General features: G+C 43.4%; 1 protein-coding gene across 5 annotated transcripts in view; it reads left to right on the top strand.

Moving 5' to 3' along the window:
• Positions 1-2,265: 2,265 nt before the first annotated feature.
• Positions 2,266-22,783, top strand: part of LOC118399501 (thyroid hormone receptor beta) — a 160,444-nt gene continuing 139,926 nt past the window's right edge. For 3 of the 5 annotated variants that reach the window (XM_052472203.1, XM_052472204.1, XM_052472199.1), the window contains exon 1: positions 2,268-2,537. The gene's annotated coding sequence lies outside the window, so the exon portion shown is untranslated. Of the gene's footprint in view, positions 2,538-3,514; positions 3,562-22,783 lie in introns of those variants that run through there. The other 2 variants (XM_052472202.1, XM_052472201.1) reach the window with 2 other exon arrangements.

Raw genomic sequence — 22,783 nt, 5'->3', positions numbered from 1 at the left:
ATTTGAACCTAGGTCTGCTGAGTCCACACTGCAATCTGGGCACAACTGCTACTGTAGCCCTTCAACACCACAATATACACAGCAGGCAAACCACTATTTGTTTATGTTTTTACGGAGGTCAAGAACCAACAGTATACTGCTAAAAATATGGGGTGCTTTGTAATTCTATAGGACCATTTATTTTAGCAATTAACAAAGAAGTAGGATATGAGAAAGTAGGTTCCCAACCTCAACTGTCTTTTCTGGTTTAATTAAGTTGAAATAAATAAATATAATTAAATGTTACTATTTCTATCGACTAAGAAATTAATCCAATACTGAATGATGTCATAATTGGAAGTTCAAGAGAGCCTGCATGCTTTTCCTCAGGCCAAAGCAAAATAACTTTGGGATTGTTTGGTTGCTCTCTCCAATGTTCCCAGTTTCCCGCACCATAAAACACCACTTAATTTACTCTCCCTCCTTGTGACCATCTCTCTGTTGAAATTCCTGAGAGGAATGGATTATGAAGTTCATTCAGTTTAGGCACATTAATGGTGAGCCCTTTCAGAAACATATAGGAATGTAGATTCTGTTCAAAGACATGCATCTTTGATGCTCAAAGTCACTGATGCATAAAACAGCAGATAGAGCTAGAGAGCAGACTACTGTATTCCCTAGTGCTTGGCTCAGGTCCTGCACAGGCACAGCCAGGCAAGGACTGCATGTTTAGAGAAGGTAGACGGGGTAGCTGTTTTATAAATGAGTGAGTGAGTGAGTGAGTGAGTGAGAGCATTTCGAAACATATATGCCACTGAGAGCAGAAAGATTGTTGGCCAAATGCTAAGCAGTGTCAAAACCACTTGTATTTAAATTTTGTAACCTTTATTTAACTAGGCAAGTTAGTTAAGAACAAATTCTTATTTTCAATGACGGCCTAGGAACAGCGGGGGTAGTACGACAGATTCTTACCTTGTCGGCTCAGGGATTCGATCTCGCAACCTTTTGGTTACGAGTCCAACACTCTAACCACTAGGCTACCTGCCGCACCAATGAGGCATACGTTAGAAAATAATATAAGTAAATAATATAATTATTGTCCTCTGAGAAGAAAGAAAAAAATCACAGGCACACACACATTTTACACAAGTGTCCAAAACATCCTCTTAACGATGGCAGTTACAACGGCACCAAAAACGACCAATAACCTGTCATCAATGAGACATGTTGACACCGATGATATCATTATGAATGGAGGGGCACCTGTTTGAGCTGATAACCCCACTGACTGGTGTCTGAAATATTCCCTGCCTGACAGACAGACAGTGCTATGCCACAGATACTTGACCGGGACTGATCAGTATAGCTGGATGCACTACAACACACTTGGAGTGGCCCCAAGTAAAACATCATAGCATGGTTGAGACATATCGGACATTAAAGAAAGACAACCACTACCAAGCACTAAACCAGGTAGATTACAGTAGGTACCACCTTTATCACAGCCTAAGTCTACTCATGCCTTCTCATGTGATTGGTTGATAATATAGTTTTTATCATAGCCTTGTGGTAATAAAGTAGATAGAACTTCATCATAGCCTAAGCCCAGTCTTGTTTTTGAAATACACCCCTACTATGAATAGATAGGGGGTGTTTAGTGCTGTTGTAACATGTTATAAGAAGCCAAAAAGGGAAAATGGATTTAACTTGGCGATGGCAGCTGAGTGCAAGTTGTTTATGTTGGTACAGTAGCCATGATTTTCTGCAATTGTTTCTTTATAGCACCATGGCCCATCCCAAATGGCATCATATTCCCAATGTATTGCACTACTTTTGACCAGGGTTCTGGTCAAAACAGGTTGCCGTTTGGGACGTAGCCCATGATAGATTCTGCCTCTAATTCCCCTCACAGTTGGGGGGGATTCTTCCAACCAGGTCAAGGTCCAAGAGAGAGAAATTAGATCAATGACATTACAAGTAAACCTACTACTGTTTATTCAGTGGTGGAGCCATGTACGTAGTTGAGGACAGGAGCATTCTGATGCTATGAAATAACACACACACACACACACACACACACACATAGACACAGCCACAATAATATTATTTTGGGAGTAAGTGAAGTCAATATTGTTAAAGTTATAACTGTATGAAAGTGCATATTTTCAATTTAGACTACACTACATGACCAGAAGAAAAGGTTTTTATGTTAATTTTTGCAGCAGACACAGAGATGTAGGCTGGTAGGGGCGAGGCTTGGTTTGGTTCCTGGCTGACAGGGATTCAAACAACAGCTCTCTGATTCCCCATAGCGATTAATCCGAGCACTGCAGTTGTCAGTAGCTACAGTACGTTTTCCCGGGTCCATGTTGAAGTTTGTTAACCCAGACTTTCTCGCATACTCGCTTCGTCAGGTCATTCCAGGGCACGCGTTGCATCCGTTTGACCCCGCTCGCAGGTAGAAGAAAACCGACTACACCCGCGCGAACTCAGTTGGAGAGGAATGCACCAGTGGAGTGTTGGAAAATAACATTTCTGTTTGCCGACCTGCGTATGAGGTATGTTGCCTCGTTTTTATGTCCCTCTTTGAAACATCGATATTCCGGTGCAGGGGGAAAAATGCTGTCGACAAAACGTCAGTTTGTAGACAGACATTCAATAAGTCGCTAGACTGTTCATTCGTCTCTCAATAAGAAACTCACTTTGCCTGACTACTGTTAACTTAGTCAAATTGTTTTTTCATAAGCTCTCTTGAGTTGGTGTTTGTTGTTCAGACTAATGGCGGTCCGATATAAAGGCTTGATAATGTGGCCGGATGTGAAATAATTTTGGGGCAGAATCGGAAGATGAATGTGTGCTTTTCGAACATCCGCTGTGTAGGCTACAGTTTGCATCAGAATTAGGCTACAACTGCTGCATGTCATTAGCCAGTCAACGAGTATTTATATATGGAGTAGTGTTTGTTGCTCGTCTGTCTTCACACACACAGACTAGGCTTTTGTTTAATTCACAAGCGCTGCCCGGAACATCTGGACAGTCTTCCCAAAATTTGAATACAATTTTGTCACGCAGACTATTGTCTAAGTAGGCAAAATAAATGTATCGTGCGCTGTGCAGGTGGCCTAGCCGATTGAAAGCATATCAGTCATATTTTGAAGTAGCCAATGTAACTTTAAGATTATTTTGGACTATAATTCTATAAACCTAAATATGCTATAAAGTGCTGTAATGCGTTTTTATTTCATTGTGGAAAGCGAATTATGAATACACCTCTATTAACAGGGTGGGTAGTTACAATGTAACAACATTTCGATCGAATGGTTACAGTGTAACGACACGTCGATCTGATAAACATGTACCGCAAGCACTTATCTTATCATAGTGCCGCTGAATTAAATTGTCCCTCCAGGGTCGCCGTAGATATAATATCGAGACATGCAATGTATCTGAATTCTCCGCTATCATGTATTCTCCCGTTCTGGCTGGGGGTATTTCAGGTCAAACGACAGCTTTTGAAACGTCGGGGTGTGAAAATTGAAGTCAATTTGCGAACTGGTCAAGAAATCAGCAGCTGACCTGACGGTATGAGTAGACTTGCAACACCTACATCGAATAGAAATGCATTAGGATACTTTGTGACAGGAGTTCGACCTAATGTAAATTAACCTGGCTCTAGCCTAATGTAGCCCTATTGAAAGCACCAAAGCACGCCGGCAGTGGATGCCTGATAGCCACTGGATTACGTACATTTAATGTCCAATCGTTTCTGATCTGCCACGGTTCTGTATTCAGGCTATTGAAACCTCGAGTTTGTTAGTTTGACACGGCGTTATAGCAGCCTTTCCAGTTGGCCTGTACTATCAGTGGGCTTGCAGGATAACTTCTGATAATATTTAAGCATTATTATTCTATGAATCCTATTAATGATAGTTCCAAATGGCACCCTATGCCCTATTTAGTGCACTACTTAGACCAGTGTCCTCTATTTAGTGCACTACTTCTGAACAGAGTATTCTCTATTTATGGCACCCTATTCCATATATGTTGCACTACTTTTGACCAGAACCCTATTGTTTGTTAATTACCTGTCGATTAACCAAATATACAGTACCAGTCAAAAGTTTGGACAAACCCTACTCATTCAAGGGTTGTTCTTTATTTTTACTATGTTCTACATTGTAGGATAATAGTGAAGACGTAAAAACTATGAAATAACACATATGGAATCATGTAGTAACCAATAAAGTGTCAAACAAATCTAAACCTAGAGAGGAACCAGGCAGGAGATTATAACAGAACATGGCCAAAATGTTCAAATGTTCATAAATGACTAGCATGGTCAATAATAATAAGGCAGAACAGTTGAAACTGGAGCAGCAGCACGGCCACGTGGACTGGGGACAGCAAGGAGTCATCATGTCAGGTAGTCCTGGGGCATGGTCCTAGGGCTCAGGTCCTCCGAGAGAGAGAAAGAAAGAGAGAATTAGAGAGAGCACATGTGGGGTGGCCAGTCTTCTTCTGGGTGGAGATTATATCAGAACATGGCCAAGATGTTCAAATGTTCATAAATGACCAGCATGGCCAAATAATAATAAGGCAGAACAGTTGAAACTGGAGCACTGGAGTCTCCTCTTCTTATTGGTGTCCTTTAGTAGTGGTTTATTTGCAGCAATTCAATGAAGGCCTGATTCACACAGTCTCCTCTGAAGAGTTGATGTTGAGATCTGCCTTGAACTCTGTAAAGTATTTATTTGAGCTGCATTTTCTGAGGCTGGTAACTCTAATGAACTTATCCTCTGCAGCAGAGGTTACTCTGGGTCTTCCTTTCCTGTGGCGGTCCTCATGAGAGCCAGTTTCATCATAGTGCTTGATGATTTTGCGACTGCACTTGAAGAAACTTTCAAAGATCTTGACATTTTCCGGATTGACTGACCTTAATGTCTCAAAGTAATAATGGATTGTCATTTCGCTTTGCGTTTTTGAGCTGTTCTTGCCATTATATGGACTTGGTCTTTTACCAAATCGGGCTATTTTCTGCGTACCACCCCTACATTGTCACAACACAACTAATTGGCTCAAACGCATTAAGAAGGAAAGAAATTCCACAAATTAACTTTCAACAAGGCACACCTGTTAATTTAAATGCATTCCAGGTGACTCACTTATGAAGCTGGTTGAGAGAATTCCAAGAGTGTGCAAAGCTGTCATCAAGGCAAAGGATGGCTACTTTGATGAATCTAAAATATATTTGGATTCGTTTCCTTATGTGTTATTTCATAGTTTTGATGTCTTCACTATTAGTCTACAATGTAGAAAATAGTAAACATAAAGAAAAACCCTTGAATGAGTAGGTGTGTCCAAACTTTTGACTGGTACTGTATATATCAGTGTAGGCTACTGTAGCCGAAATGTCAAGTGATGTTTTGTTTGCTCAGCAAATGGCATCATATTCCCTATTGTGAACTACTAGTTTTGACTGGGCTCTTTCCCGGCGTACATAGAGCTACTGGATTTGACATAGAGTGAGTCATAACACAACTCATATACCTTTCAACATCATGCAAACAAAACCAGCATCATGCCATGCAGGGTACGTATCAGGTCAAGAATAGAGTCTGAATGCCACCACATAACTATGCATTTATAGCATGCTCTTAAACCTTTAAGCAACAAACCAACCCATCAAACATGCTTTATGGGGATAATAACACAATCTCTCCATTAGCATTTTGTTGTGAACATGTAGTGCAATGCTATGTAGCCAATATTTACCACAGTTTTCCCAACGGTTCCCAAATGCCCCCAGGAGACCCAGTTAATATCTCTTCAGATGCTGGTTTTAAAGCCGACTGAGCTTTGATATGTCATGTTCTTTAACAGTTGCCGATTTATTTTCCATGTTTGTGGAATGAATGAGCCAGTGTTTTCCTCATTGTGTGCAAGGGTGGAATCAAACAAAAATGGAGAATAATAGCAAATTTAACATTTCTTGGAACAAAGCACATTGTCTGTTACCTTGTATCACGGTCTTGTGCGTCATGGTCCGGTCCTGTGTTTTAGTGCTTTTTTCTAAATGAGATGTGCATTTATTTTATTTTATTTGTACAGATTCTTTAGGGTTGACACACCAATTAACGTTCTAAAAATACTATTACGAGGAGTGTGCAGGGTTCTTTCCTCACTACCATTAGGTAGAGTAACATTCTTGGGTCTTCTGATATCTATAATTTGGACCTTTTCTCCATGACCCTCCCTAACTCCTATGCTCTTGTGAATGATGACTGGCATTATGAAGGCCTTATGCAGCCTTATACCCCCTTCAACTACAGTTTGACCTAACTGGTACTGTGCCTCACTGGTACTCTAGTTTTAAGATGTGCATCGTGCTCTCCCTCTAAGATTATGGAGAAGGAAGATCCAATTAACAGAAATTCTGTGTTCTGTGCCTCTTAAATTTCAAATTCCTTTGAAAATGCTTCCTGAATCGGCTCTGATACAGTGGTTTCATTCATAATGTCTATATGGTTCAGATGGCGGGACAATTCCAGAGTTAGAATCTCATTATGTGATGATGGGTCTCCTGGAGTAGTTGGTCTTCTGTTTCAGACCCTTTATTCATCTTGGTAGGGAATGTCTTTTGTACTTCTCTAGTAGTACAGGTTTTGACCTAAGCTCGAGCCTAAACTTGAACACAAGCTAGACATTGAACAAAGTCAAATGCTGTACTGTGGTGCGTCAACCCTCCATCTCGAGAGCTACTGGGTCTTCTGATTTTTTACAATGTGGTGTGTTCCAGTAGGGCTGGAGAAAAAGCCTGCACACCCAGTAGCTCTCCTGGAATCTCCTGGAGGATGGTTGGCCACACCGTAACATTACAATTACAACCAAATACTTGTTATGTCTTTATCAAATAATTCCCTCATTCAATGAACCAGGAATCAAATGGCTAAGGTGTGCGAGGTTGATAACTAAGATGTTTATTTATTTGTAAGGTTTAAATATTCAGTGTCCAGGGGAGATGTTGACAGCATACAGTAGGAGTTTATTGTCAATTAGGCTATTCTAGGAATATTTTTGTAACAGTATTACATGGACAGTCTTGAATAGAGATGAAGCCTAGACAATTTTGAGTGCTTGTGAGACAGTTTTACAACCGGAGCATTGGTGCAGCATTGGTTAATTTCATCAACAGTGCACTCATATCAGCTGCGTGTCATCCATTTGTGGTTATACATGAGTGCTGGTGGAAAGTTAGGACATGACAATGACATTAATACAGGCTAATAGCAAAAATAGTTAACTAGCGCGATAACCAGCCAAACTACACAACATGTTTTGAATTGGGTCTCCAGATAGTTTGTTGTAATATCATTATTTTATCTGTTGCACAAATGTCTCTCTCTCTCCTCTGGCAATGGCCCACTGGCACACGCAGGTGCCTTTTGGGAGGCAGACATAGACTTCCATAGAAAGTAGGAAGAGGACTACTAATGTCACCACTGATTGAGTGTTTCTCAATGTTCCTCTGCTTCGACGGCTGACCTAAGGACAGAACCTGGTTCAATGATCTCTGTTCACATCCTCTTAGGCCATGTGGTCAGGTCACACAGCAACACAGGTTGTATCCCAAATGGCACCCTATTCCCGAAATTGTGCACTACTATTGACCAGGACTCAAAAGTAGTTAACTATATAGGGAATAAGGCCCCATTTGAGATGCAGACTTTGCCACACTCTTTTCCTTTGACTTAATGTGACAACTAACTTCGTAACCGTTATTATATTTCTACGGAGACTTGCAGGGTATGTTAACGAGAGGTGGTGTTTTAAATGTCTGCCCTTTCGAACCCTGCATGCGTTGTGTCAGGAGCAATTTGAGTGTAACACACCGCTTTGCCTAATCCTGTTTTATTGAAAGGAAAACCGAGATGGAACAAATTGGGTGCTACATGGTTGGTTGTTATTCCCTCCTTGACTACAAAATTCTGGTAACTTTGTCCAAATTCTCAAGCTTTCCAGAAGCCCTGTTAGGAATATTCGGATTTTCTGCTTATTCACTCATGAGTCCGGTAATTTCTTACTGTTCAATGCAAGCGCTTAAAATAACAATATTAGAGGCTACCGAGTGGCGCAGCGGTCTAAGGCATTGCAGTGCTTGAGGCGTCACTACAGACTTGGGTTTGATCCCAGACTGTGTTGCAGCCGGCCGTGACCGGGAGACCCATGAGATGGTGCACAATTGGTCCAGCGTCGTCCGGGTTATGGGAAGGTTTGGCTGGCCAGGATGTCCTTGTCCCATCGGACTCTAGCAACTCGTTTTGGCGGCGCCTGCACGCTGACTTAGGTCGCCAGTTGTACAGTGTTTCCTCTGACACATTGGTGCGGCTGGCTTCCGGGTTAAGCGAGCAGTATGTCAAGAAGCAGTGCGGCTTGGCAGGGTCATGTTTCGGAGGACGCATGGCTCTCGACCTTTGCCTCTCTCGTGTCCGTACGGGAGTTGCAGCGATGGGACAAGACTGTAACTATCAAGTGGATATCACGAAATTGTGGGGAAAAGTACAAAAAATAAATATATATACAAATATATATATAAAAAATAAAACAAAATTAGTATTTTAATGCACTTATGTTGCAGAAATTGCTTGATTTGATTGAGTATGTGTAGTGGTGATTGTTTGATTTGAAAGGTTGAGTAGACACTGTCAGCATGTAGATACAGCACTGTGTATAGGAAAGTTGTCAGTGTTGATCTTTCACTGTGCTAAATAGCTCAAACTGAGTCCCAAATGGCACCCTATTCTCTATATAGTGCACTACTTTTGACCAGTCCTATGGGACACTGTGGTACCTTAAGTCACACACATGGTACGCCGAAAGGGAGAAAGTTTACCAGACAAAATATCAGTTTTCTTATATCTTCCAGATGATTTTAAAAAGCACATATTTTAAAAGCTATGATTCATTTTAATGGCACAGCCAAGTTCAAACATACAACTCCTGCACAGTTGAATAACTAAGCTATTGCCACCCTCATATTCCCATCCCATTAAAGCATACTGTGTCTGTGTCCCAAATGGCAGCCTATTACCTATGTAGTGCAATATATAGTATCTCCGTACAGTATGTCCTCAACCAATGATTGATAATGATTGCTGTGTGTCTGTCTGTCCATGCATTCTCCATCCTGATCTATTCCATGTTAGACCAGTCACTCTTCATGAAAGTCTTAGTCACCAGTTTCCTTCTCTGACTTGTAGTCTCACCCTTCACACACAAACATTTCATGGGCTATTACACGTCAGACAAGACTCAAATGTTCCACTCTGAGTCCCGAGGCCTGGGGCCTGAATTTTGCTTTCTCCATGTCAATAATCAGTGGATGGATATCATGCCTAGGGAACACAGCGTTCCCAAATACACCCTGCTCCATGCCAACTCAGAGTTGTTATACGGGCTCAATGTCTTCCCTATAGATCTGCTCAGACCTGGGTTCAAATACTATTTGTTTTCTTTCAAATACTTAACGACCTTGCCTGGTGCTATAGAACCTATGGAATAGTCCGAAAAGTGCAAACCCACGCAAACCCCCCATGGGCCCTGGTTACAAAATGTAAAGTTATAAAAGACCTGTAGGGCTCTGGTCAAAAATAGTGCACTATATTGGGAATAGGATACCATTTGTGACGTATCCGTTACTGTAGCATATCTGACTCACTCTCTTTGTTTTGGTCTTCGTCTGTGGCTTTGAGGCAAATAAAGAGAGGGATCAAAGTAGACAGAGAGGTGATCCTTAGCTGATTGACTGCCAGGTTGCGTTCATTTTAGCTCGCTAGCTCAGCGTCCTTGGTGTACGGGCAGAGTTTTCCAGAGGTGTGGACTCCAGTCACAAATTTGGTGACTAGAGACTCACTCGACTTGATGGAAAAGAAACCAATGAAATGGTCTTAAATGTGCGAGCTAGGACTTGACATTTTCTGGCCAGGTTTTGTAACTTTTTGTCACTCCTTTTGTGACAGAGGCTCTGTGGATATCTCAGTATCATATTTGCAAAAAAACAGATTGGCTAGTGAAACGCACACTCGGCCCTCTAAATGGACCAGAGAACTGTCAATCAACACAGGTCGGGTGAGCTAGCGCAGTGAGAAGTTTTTGGGGGATTGCAAATGTGAAACTGAATCGGAAATATATATTTTTGCATACATATGTTAATAGGCTACATATAGCCTACCATTTGTATTTTATATTTATACCTCTGCTTATTCGATCTGATAACCACCATACGCCTATGGCATTGTACCAAATTCTTGTGTCAATCTGTCTTTCAGAACCAAAAATTGCTCTTCAGCATTGCACATATCCAGATTAGTGACCAGAAAGCGCTTGTCTTATTTTGTCCGGTTTTGCCTGGCCAAGCCTATGGAATATGCCTATATCACGTTTTAGGGAAGACCCAGATGCAGACAGTGTTGAAGTAACAAACGTTTATTATTAGAACAGGGACAGGCAAAACGACAGGTCAAGGGCAGGGAGAGGTCAGTCATCCTGATTAGAGTCAAAGGGTGCAAAACGGCAGGCAGGGTCAGGGCAGGCTCAGGGTCAGGGAAGGGTCAGGGCAGGCTCAGGGTCAGGGCAGGCTCAGGGTCAGGTCAGGGCAGGCTCAGGGTCAGGGCAGGCTCAGGGTCAGGGAAGGGTCAGGGCAGGGTCAGGGCAGGGTCAGGGCAGGCTCAGGGTCAGGGCAGGCTCAGGGTCAGGGCAGGGTCAGGGCAGGGTCAGGGCAGGGGCAGGGTCAGGGCAGGCTCAGGGCAGGGTCAGGGCAGGCTCAGGGTCAGGGCAGGGTCAGGTCAGGGTCAGGGCAGGGTCAGGGCAGGCTCAGGGTCAGGGCAGGCTCAGGGTCAGGGAAGGTTCAGGGTCAGGGCAGGCTCAGGGTCAGGGCAGGCAGAATGGTCAAAACCGGGAAAACTAGAAAACAGGCACTATAGAAAAAGACTTGAGAAAGGGGAAAAACATTGGTAGGCTTGACGGAGAAAACAAACTGGTAACAGACAAACAGAGAACAGGTATAAATACACTGGGGTTAATGGGGGAAGATGGGCGACACCTGGAGCGGAGCGGGGTGGAGACAAGCACATAGACAGGTGAAACGGATCAGGGTATGACAACCTACCTACATTAATATTATCCATATAAAGTAATGTTCAGCAATGTGTTACAGATGTGTCTGTCTCGACAATAGGCTACCTGGTGATTTCATTGATCATTTTCATATTTCAGATTGGCCTAGTTTGGGAAGGTAGGCCTTATGATCCTGCTTGGTCTGGCCTCCAAAGAAGTGACAATGTGACATGATAACCCTATTTGATATTGACTGCTAACATGAATGACTTTCAGCTCAAAATGCAGGTGTAAAATGCAGTTTATTTCTGTACCTTGCGTTTTGAAAACGCTGTAATGACAGGCAACATTTGCGCAGCGGTTGTGTGCACGTGCATGTGTGTGCGCCGGGGTCGCAAGCTTTGAACCACTCCTTTTTAAAAGTCGTGGGTCAAAAAGGTTGAAAACCACTGAGCTCGCGAACAGATTGCTGTACACCAATAGGATCGGGTGAAGCGCAAAAGTCAAATTGTAGGGAGAGAGCAGTGGTGAAAAAAGTACTCAATCTTCATACTTGAGTAAAAGTAAAGATACCTTAATAGAAAATGACTCAAATGAAAGTGAAAGTCACCCAGTAAAATACTACTTGTATAAAGTCTAAAAGTATTTGGTTTTAGATACTTAAGTATCCAAAGTGAAAGTATAAATCATTTAAAAAATCCTTATATTAAACAAGCCAGGTGGCACAATGTTTTATTTTATTTTTATTGATGGCTAGCCAGGGGTACACTCCAACACTCAAGACATAATTTCCAAACTAAGCATTTGTGTTTAAATAGTCTGCTAGATCAGAGGCAGTAGGGTTGACCCGGGATGTTCTCTTGATAAGTGTGTGAATTGGACAATTTTCCTGTCAAAATGTAACAAGTACTTTTGGGTGTCAGGGAAAATGTATGGAGTTAAAAGTACATTATTTTCTTTAGGAATGTAGTGAAGTAAAAGTAAAAGTTGGCAAAAATATAAATAGTAAAGTAAAGTACAGATACCCAAAAAACTGCTTAAGTAGTGCTGTAAAGTATTTTTACTTAAATACTATACACCACTGGGAGAGAGGATTGCCATAAATAAATATGTAACTCCAAAAATGGTTTGTTGATCAAGAATATGAACTTTTACTTTGTAAGCTCACCAGCAATAAGGCATTAAGAAGCAATTACTAGCATAGGCCTACTGGTCTCTTGGTATGTAAAAATAGCTTGAAATTGATAATTTACTTGTGAAGCTTGCATTTGGAATTTAATGTTCAAATGAATTATTACATAATCAAAATTTGTGGTAGACAAAATAATAAAAAGGGCTGTCTGGTAGCCTCAATAAATAGACACATATTTGTAGTTCAACAAGTCTAGATTTGATTTTTTACCAGACATGAAAAAACATTTGACTCGACTCGACTTGCTGTTAGAATGCACGACATGGACTTGACTCAAGACTCAACCCGTTCTACTTGGGAATCGACTTGAGACTTTGACCTTGAGACTTGCTTGTGACTCGAATAATAGTACCAATGAGAGCTAAAACGAACTAACCACCTTCTACATCTCTCTCTCTCTCTCTCTCTCCTTCCATCACTGACCGGCTGGCTGCAAGCTGTGCCGTGTTCTAACTGTTTTGACTGTGTTCAGGCCAGCACGCTAATGCCAACTTGGAATGGTATTGCACTTTAGCGAAATTGAACATAGAGGCTGGATTCAAACAAACAGAGATAAGTTACTTGTGTTCTGCGTTTGACTTTTTAACCCCTTTTTTTCTCTCCAATTTCGTCCATTGCTGCAACTCCCCTACGAACTCAGGAGAGGCGAGGGTCGAGAGCCATGCGTCTTCCAAAACACAACCCTGTCAAGTCGCACTGCTTCTTGACAGAGTGCACCAATGTGACGGGGGAAACACCGTCCAGCTGGTGACCGAAGTCAGCTTGCAGGCGCCCGGCCTGCCACAAGGAGTCCCTAGAGCGCGATGGGACAAGGAAACCCTCCCCTGGGCCAATTGTGCACCACCTCATGGGTCTCCCGGTTACGACCTGTTATGACACAGCCTGGGATCGAACCCGGGGCTGTAGTGATTCCTCAAGACTGCTGCACCGCTCGTGGGTTTGACTTTTAAAGGTGATTTCTGCTCCAGCTGACATTGGGATTGTTTTCAGGAAACAGGAAATTGCCTTTAAAAGTTCATCGCTGTGTGCAGGTCGTTAAATCTGTGTTGGTTTGAATCCTGGCCTAAACTTTAACCTACCGTATGATGATCCTGCAAGGAGAGCAGAGATACTTGTTGGGCTATGGGTCCTGTTTAAAAGTAGTGCACCATGTAGGGAATAGGGTGTCATTTGGAACGTAGCCACTGAATACACATCACTCCTTGCTGCAAATCCTTTGTATGTGTTCCTGTGAGGTGAAGGAAGGGAATTGGACAGGTCAGGTAGATACAGGTTGTTTAATCCTGCTGATTCAGCACATCTCCACAGAGGCTGGTTGTTTTTTTCTAAACGTTCCTATAGGGGTGTTTATGAATGTTGCAGAAAATAGACATTGTGCAGATGGCAAACAGACAGGCAGGCAGGCCGCTACAGGTAGCATCAGGTTAGTATGTTAGGAAGGATGAGCCCCCAGAATGCTCCAGAAGGAGTTGTACCTGATCCGTCTCCTCTCTGGGAGATTTCTCCTGATGTGCCACAGACCTGGGTTCAAATACTATTTGAAATATTTTATATGCTTTCAACGTTTGCACTAGTCTGGCTGTAGTGGCAGGTCTGCACTCTATTCTATCAGATCTATTGCACCAGGCAAGCTCAATCAAGCCTAGATAAAATATTTAAAATGATTTAGAATAATATTTGAACCCATGTGCTAGAGGCCCTGCGAAGGTTTGGATAGCATACAGCAGGGAAGGCAAGCCACACTTTGGCAGAGACAAGATGTTTTAAAGAATTAATGTTTGTCTGTTTTGACTGAACGGCATAGTTTAATGGCTGTAATTTTCTGCACGGACAGAGCTGCCAACCGGTGACTGATGATGCAGCAAACAGCAAACCCATGCCTGGTGCTGTATAGAACAGAACACACACACACAGAGCAGAACACACCTGTATGAGGAGAGGACTGTATGAGACTGTATGAGAATGACGACTTGTGAAATTATATGAAATTGTCTTGTGTTCCTGTGATGTGGTGTGTGTGTGTGTGGTGGGGTGGGGGAGTGGGGTGTACAAGCCGTTTCTTCTCGATCCAGGACAAAATGGTCAGCTTGGCAGCAACGTGTCTCTGGCCTCTTGACTACCAACATCAGCACCAAGTCTACGTCCCAAATGGCACCCTATTCCCAAATGGGCCCATAGGGCTACGTCAAAAGTAGTGCACTAAGTAGAGAATAGGGTGCCATTTGGGACAGAACCCGAGCATCTGCAATGCATTAGCACAAGCTCAGATAGTCAGCCCAGCATGTGTTCAGGAACATCTTAATGATTCTTACGATTTATCAAGATCACAGAAAAATGCTAAAGAGAGAGATTTTGCCCAAACATTGACACAAATCAAGCATTTTATTTCCATCTTCTTTCTGCAAATCTGGTACATGGGGGTGGGAGAGGTAGGATCTTAATTTGATGACCCTGTTGCATGAAATGTAAAACTTGTAGTGTGAGGTTTCAAAAACGTTCTGATGTTTGTAATTTCCACTTTCAAATTTCACTTAAAATTTCCCTTACGAAAAATGTATCGGCCCCAACAAAAATGTTAATGAATTATAATCCGCATATTGATTCACATTTCCTGTTGCTGAAAAAAAAAGTTTAATGCTGTAGCAAACTGGCTCAAATTAAGATCCTACATCTGTATTGAGGCGAGGTTGTCACGCCCTGGTCGAAGTATTTTGTGTTTATCTTTATGTATTGGGTCAGGCCAGGGTGTGGCATGGGGTTTTTGTATTGTGGTGTTTTGTCTTGGGGTTTTGGTGTGTATATATTGGGATTGTAGCTAGTGGGGTGATCTAGCAAAGTCTATGGCTGTCTGGAGTGGTTCTCAATCAGAGGCAGGTGTTTATCGTTGTCTCTGATTGGGAACCATATTTAGGCAGCCATATTCTTTGAGTTTGTCGTGGGTGATTGTCCTTAGTGTCCTTGTAACTGTCTAGTGTTAGTTTGCACCAGTTTAGGCTATTTTGGTTTTCGTTACGTTTATTGTTTTGTAGTGTTTGTGTTTAGTTTGTTTTTTTCATTAAACATGAATCGTAATCTACACGCTGCGTTTTGGTCCGACTCTCCTTCACCACACCTAGAAAACCGTTACAGAATCACCCACCACAAACGGACCAAGCAGCGTGTTAACAGGCTGGAGCCACAGGAGAGGCAACAGAGGCAGCAGCAGGAGCAGCAGCAGCAGCTGCAGTGGAGAAATGGACATGGGAGGACGAACTGGACGGTAAAGGACCCTGGGCTCAGCCTGGAGAATATCGCCGCCCCAAGGAAGAACTGGAGGCGGCGAAAGCTGAGAGGCGCAGGTATGAGGAGGCAGCACGGCGTAGCGGATGGAAGCCTGAGAGTCAGCCCCAAAAATTTCTTGGGGGGCTCAGGGAGAGTGTGGCAGAGTCAGGAGTCAGACCTGAGCCAACTCTCCCTGTTTATCGTGAGGAGCCAAGGAGGAGACCAGAACCAGAGCCGGTGTTGGAGGTGAGCGAAGCAGAGACTGTGAAGGAGTTAATGGGGAAATTGGAGGAGAGAGAAATGAGGGAGTTGCTGTGTTGGTGCTTTTTGCATGGAATTCGCCTGACGGAACGTGTCGGGGATTTGATGGCACCTGGGTCAGCGCTCCATACTCGTCCTGAGGTGCGTGTTAGTCGGCTGGTGAAGTTGGTGCCAGTCTCACGCATCAGGCCTCCTGTGCACATCCCTAGCCTTGCACGTCCTGTGCCAGCACTGCTCTCAAGATCTCCAGTACGCCTTCACGGTCTAGCCCATCCTGTGCCACCTCCACACACCAGCCCTCCGGTAGCAGCTCCCCGCACCAGGCTTCCTGTGCGTGTCCTCGGTTCAGTACCACCAGTGCCAGCACCACGCATCAGGCCTACAGTGCGCCTCGCCTCTCCAGTGCTGCCGGAGTCTCCCATCTGTTCAGCGCTGCCGGAGCCTTTCTCCTCTCCTGCGCTGCTGGAGTCTCCCGCCTGTTCAGCGCAGCCAGAGCCTTTCTCCTCTACAGCGCTGCTGGAGTCTCCCGCCTGTTCAGCGCAGCCAGAGCTGCCAGCCTGCATGGAGCAGCCAGAGCTGTCAGTCTGCATGGAGCAGTCAGAGCTGTCAGCCTGCATGGAGCAGCCAGAGCTGCCAGTCTACATGGAGCAGCCAGAGCTGTCAGTCTACATGGAGCAGCCAGAGCTGTCAGTCTGCATGGAGCAGCCAGAGCTGTCAGTCTGCAAGGAGCTGTCAGTCTGCAAGGAGCTGTCAGCCTGCATGGAGCAGCCAGAGCTGCCAGTCTGCAAGGAGCTGCCAGTCTGCAAGGAGCAGTCAGAGCTGTCAGTCTGCATGGAGCAGTCAGAGCTGTCAGTCTGCATGGAGCAGTCAGAGCTGTCAGTCTGCATGAAGCAGCCAGAGCTGTCAGTCTGCATGAAGCAGCCAGAGATGTCAGTCTGCAAGGAGCTGCCAGTCTGCAAGGAGCTGTCAGTCTGCAAGGAGCCACCAGTCTGCCCAGCACCGCCAGTGCCGCCAGTCTGCCCAGCGCTGCAAGCGCCGCCAGTCTGCCCAGCGCCGCCAGTCTGCCCAGCGTCGCCAGTCTGTCAGGATCAGTTAGATCCGCCAGTCAGCCAGGATCCGCCAGTCTGCCAGGATCCACCAGTCTGCCAGGATCTGCCAGAAGTGCCAGTCTGCCAGGATCCGCCAGAAGTGCCAGTCAGCCAGGATCTGCCAGATCTGCCAGTCGGCCAGGATCTGCCAGTCGGCCAGGATCTGCCAGTCAGCCAGGATCCACCAGTCAGCCAGGATCTGCCAGATCCGCTAGTCAGCCAGGATCCGCCAGTCAGCCAGGATATGCCAGTCAGCCAGAATCTGCCGGAACCACCAGCCAGCCAGGATATGGTAGATCCATCAACCTGCCTGAGCTTCCTCTCACTCCTGAGCTTTCTCTCACTCCTGAGCTTTGCTTTCTCTCACTCCTGAGCTTTCTCTCACTCCCAAGCTTTCTCTCAGTCCCGAGCTTTCTCTCACTCCCGAGCTTTCTCTCACTCCCGAGCTTTCTCTCACTCCCGAGCTTCCCCTCAGTCCCGAGCTGCCTCAGTCCCGATCTGCTCCTCAGTCCAGTGGGGTTCTGGGTGAGGACTACTAGGCCATGGTCGGCGGCGAGGGTGGACTATCCAGGGACGCGAGGAGAGGGGACTAATACATTGACTGAGTGGGGTCCACGTCCCGCGCCGGAGCCGCCACCATGGACAGACGCCCACCCGGACCCTCCCTATTGTTTTGAGGTGCGTTTGGGAGTCCGCACCTTAGGGGGGTTCTGTCACGCCCTGGTCGACGTATTTTGTGTTTATCTTTATGTATTGGGTCAGGCCAGGGTGTGGCATGGGGTTTTTGTATTGTGGTGTTTTGTCTTGGGGTTTTGGTGTGTATATATTGGGATTGTAGCTAGTGGGGTGATCTAGCAAAAACTATGGCTGTCTGGAGTGGTTCTCAATCAGAGGCAGGTGTTTATCGTTGTCTCTGATTGGGAACCATATTTAGGCAGCCATATTCTTTGAGTTGGTCGTGGGTGATTGTCCTTAGTGTTCTTGTAACTGTCTAGTGTTAGTTTGCACCAGTTTAGGCTGTTTCGGTTTTCGTTACGTTTATTGTTTTGTAGTGTTTGTGTTTAGTTTGTTTTTTTCATTAAACATGAATCGTAATCTACACGCTGCGTTTTGGTCCAACTCTCCTTCACCACACCTAGAAAACCGTTACAGAGGGCTTGTTAAATGAACTGGTAAGACCTGTTTCGCGCTTCAGAAAGTATTCTCACCCCGTGGACTTTTTCCACATTTTGTTGAGTTTGTTGGCCTATACTGTACACACAATACCCCATAATGTCAAAGTGGTATTGTGTTTTTACACATTTTTACAAATTCATTAAAAATGAAAAGCTGAAGTCTTGAGTCAATAGGTATTCAACCCCTTTGTTATGGCAAGCCTAAATAAGTTAAGGGGTAAACATTTGCTTAACAAGTCATATATATACAGTTGAAGTTTATATACACGTAGGTTGGAGTCATTAACTCGTATTTCCACCACTGCACAAATTTCTTGTTAACAAACTATAGTTTTGGCAAGTCGGTTAGGACATCTACTTTGTGCATGACACAAGTCATTTTTCCAACAATTGTTTACAGACAGATTATTTCATTTAGAATTCACTGTATCACAATTCCAGTGGATCGGAAGTTTACATACATAAGTGCCTTTAAACAGGCACATAAGTGCCTTTAAACAGCTTGGAAAACAGCTTGGAAAATTCCAGAAAATAATGTCATGGCTTTAGAAGCTTCTGATAGGCTAATTGACATCATTTGAGTCAATTGGAGGTGTACATGTGGATGTATTTCAAGGCCTACCTTCAAACCCAGGGCCTCTTTGCTTGACATCATGGGAAAATCAAAAGAAATCAGCCAAGACCTCATAAAAACAATTGTAGACCTCCACAAGTCTGGTTCATCCTTGGGAGCAATTTCCAAACACCTGAAGGTAACACGTTCATCTGTAAAAAACAATAGTTTGCAAATATAAACACCATTGGACCATGCACCCGTCATGCTCAGGAAGGAGACATGTTCTGTCTCCTAGAGATGAATGTACTTTGGTGCGAAAAGTGCAAATAAATCCCAGAACAACAGCCAAGGACCTTGTGAAGATGCTGGAGGAAACAGGGACAAAAGTATCTATATCCACAGTAAAACCAGTCCTATATTGACATAATCTGAAAGGCCACTCAGTAAGGAAGAAGCCACTGCTCCAAAACCGTCATTAAAAAGCCAGACTATGGTTAGCAACTGCACATGGGGACAAAGATTGTACATTTTGGAGAAATGTCCTCTGGTCTGATGAAACAAAAATAGAACTGTTTCGTTATGTTGGGAGGAAAAGGGGGTAGGCTTGCAAGCCGAAGAACACCATCCCAACCGTGAAGCATGGGGGTGGCAGCATCATGCTGTGGGGGTGCTTTGCTGCAGGAGGGACTGGTGCACTTCACAAAATAGATGGCCTAATGATGTAGGTAAATTATGTGGAAATATTGAAGCAACATATCAAGACATCAGTCAGTCCAAGTTCAATCTTGGTCGCAAATGTGTCTCCCAAATGGACAATGACCCCAATTATACTTCCAAAGTTGTGGCAAAATGGTTTAAGGACAACAAAGTCAAGGTATTGGAGTGGTCATCACAAAGCCCTGACCTCAATCCTATAGAAAATTTGTGGGCAGACCTGAAAAAGCGTGTGCGAGCAAGAGGCCTACTAACCTGACTCAGTTACACCAGTTCTGTCAGGAGGAATGGGCCAATATTCACCCAACTTATTGTGGGAAGCTTGTGGAAGGCTACCCGACATGTTTGACCCAAGTTAAACTATTTAAAGGCAATGCTACCAAATACTGAGTGAGAGTATGTAAACTTCTCACCCACTGGGAATGTGATGAAAGAAGTACAAGCTTAAATACATCATTCTCTCTACTACTATTCTGACATTTCACATTCTGAAAATAAAGTGGTGATCCGAACTGACCTAAGACAGGGAATTGTTACTAGGATTAAATTGTGTATGTAAACTTCTGACTACAACTGTAAGTTGCATGGACTCACTTTGTGTGCAATAACAGTGTTTAAAATCATTTTTGTGAATGACTACCTCATCTCTGTACCAATCACATATAATTATCTGGAACGGCCTTCAGTCGAGCAGTGAATTTCAAACACAGATTCAACCACAAAGACCAGGGAGGTTTTCCAATGCTTTGCCAAGAAGGGCACCTACTGGTAGATGGGTAAAATAAAAAGCAGACATTAAATATCCCTTATAGCATAGTGAAGTTATTAATTACACTTTGGATGGTGCCTCAATACACCCAGTCACTACAAAGATACAGGTGTCCTTCCTAATTAATTAGCTGGAGAGGAAGGAAACCGCTCAGGGATTTCACCATGAGGCCAATGGTGACTTTAAAACAGTTACAGAGTTTAATGGCTGTGATAGGATATAACTGAGGATGTAGTTACTCCACAATACTAACCTAAAAGACAGAGTGAAAAAAAGTAAGCATGTACATAATAAAAATATTCCAAATCATACATCCTGTTTGCAATAAGGCACTAACGTAAAACTGCAACAAATTTGGCAAATAAATGACCTTTATGTCCTGAATGCAAAGCATTATGTTTAGGGCATATCCAGGTTAATTCTCCTTTCCAACGGACACTGGGAGACAAATTCACCTTCCAGCAGGACATTAACCTAAAACACAAGGCCAAATATACAATGGAGTTGCTTACCAATACAACATTGAACTCCAGGGAGTGTATCACTCTATTGAGGGTTAAGATAACTCCCAGTAAAGTCAATTTAACCCAATTTTTTTTTGTGATTTCAACTATTCTTGATTTACTGTGCACCTGTTTGCTATTATACAGCTCTAGAGTTTTTGCTGTTCAGCAGTTTCTGTGGGTGTCCAAAAACACTTTCTGCATCCCAAATAGCATCCTATTCCGTATATAGTGTACTACTTTTGTCCATAGGGAATAGGGTACCATTTGGGATGCAGCTATGGACTCCACACTACAATACAAAATGGAACTCTGAGCTAAATTCCATCTCCACATTGGCTGGATGAACTGCAGGGTGCAGTAAACTGATTGGCTGACCGGGTTCTACTCGCAGCTGTCAGAAGCAACTGTTTTGCAACCAGAGAGTGTAGCTCCTAGCAACAACAGTGGTCAATGCTGTCTGGAAGAGCTCTCTTTCTGCAGTGCTTGGCTACCTATTCTACAAATTGCAGACCTGGGTTTGAATACTATTTTAACTCATTTAAAAGTCTTAAGCTGTACTTGATGGAGTTTTCCTGGTACAAAGTAACACAAGTAGCACAATTAAGGGTGGCAGGTATCCTGGTGGTTAAGAGCATAGGGCCAGGAACCGAAAGGTCACTGGTTCGAATCCCTGAGCTGGCAAGGTGGAAAAATCAACTGTATTGCCCTTGAGCAAGGAAGTTAACCCCAATAACAACTGCTCCCAGGGAGGATGATGTTGATTAAGGCAGTCCCCTACACCTCTCTGATTCAGAGGGGTTGGGTTAAATGCAAAAGACACATTTCAGTTGAATGCATTCAGTTGTGCAAACGACTAGGTTTCCCTCCTTTCCCTTTCCCCAGTAGAATAGTCCAAAAATGATAAGCACTGCCCATCTTGCAACCCCAAAAACACACAACGCTCAGTGTATTTGGAATATCTCAAATAAGGATGGATCCCAGGTCTGCTATGCACATTGCACATATTGCACTCTGACATGAATGCATTAAAATGTCCTGAGGGACACTTACTGTACTCTGAGATTAATGTATTCAAATGTCATGAGGGACACTTACTGTATTCTGACATGAATGCATTAAAATGTCCTGAGGGACACATACTGTACTCTGAGATTAATGTATTCAAATGTCATGAGGGACACATACTGTATTCTGACATGAATGCATTAAAATGTCCTGAGGGACACATACTGTATTCTGAGATTAATGTATTCAAATGTCATGAGGGACACATACTGTATTCTGACATGAATGTATTCAAATGTCCTGAGGGACACATACTGTATTCTGACATGAATGCATTAAAATGTCCTGAGGGACACATACTGTACTCTGAGATTAATGTATTCAAATGTCCTGAGGGACACATACTGTATTCTGACATGAATGCATTAAAATGTCCTGAGGGACACATACTGTACTCTGAGATTAATGTATTCAAATGTCCTGAGGGACACATACTGTACTCTGAGATGAATGCATTAAAATGTCCTGAGGGACACATACTGTACTCTGAGATTAATGTATTCAAATGTCCTGAGGGACACATACTGTACTCTGACATGAATGCATTAAAATGTCCTGAGGGACACATACTGTACTCTGAGATTAATGTATTCAAATGTCCTGAGGGACACATACTGTATTCTGACATGAATGCATTAAAATGTCCTGAGGGACACATACTGTACTCTGAGATGAATGCATTAAAATGTCCTGAGGGACACATACTGTACTCTGAGATTAATGTATTCAAATGTCCTGAGGGACACATACTGTACTCTGACATGAATGCATTAAAATGTCCTGAGGGACACATACTGTACTCTGAGATTAATGTATTCAAATGTCCTGAGGGACACATACTGTACTCTGAGATTAATGTATTCAAATGTCCTGAGGGACACATACTGTACTCTGAGATTAATGTATTCAAATGTCCTGAGGGACACATACTGTATTCTGACATGAATGCATTAAAATGTCCTGAGGGACACATACTGTACTCTGAGATTAATGTATTCAAATGTCCTGAGGGACACATACTGTATTCTGAGATTAATGTATTCAAATGTCCTGAGGGACACATACTGTATTCTGAGATTAATGTATTCAAATGTCCTGAGGGACA

This window comes from Oncorhynchus keta, chromosome 20, assembly GCF_023373465.1.
Source record: "Oncorhynchus keta strain PuntledgeMale-10-30-2019 chromosome 20, Oket_V2, whole genome shotgun sequence".
Classification (NCBI taxonomy): Eukaryota; Metazoa; Chordata; class Actinopteri; order Salmoniformes; family Salmonidae; genus Oncorhynchus; species Oncorhynchus keta.
This window is presented reverse-complemented; position numbering and strand designations above follow the sequence as displayed.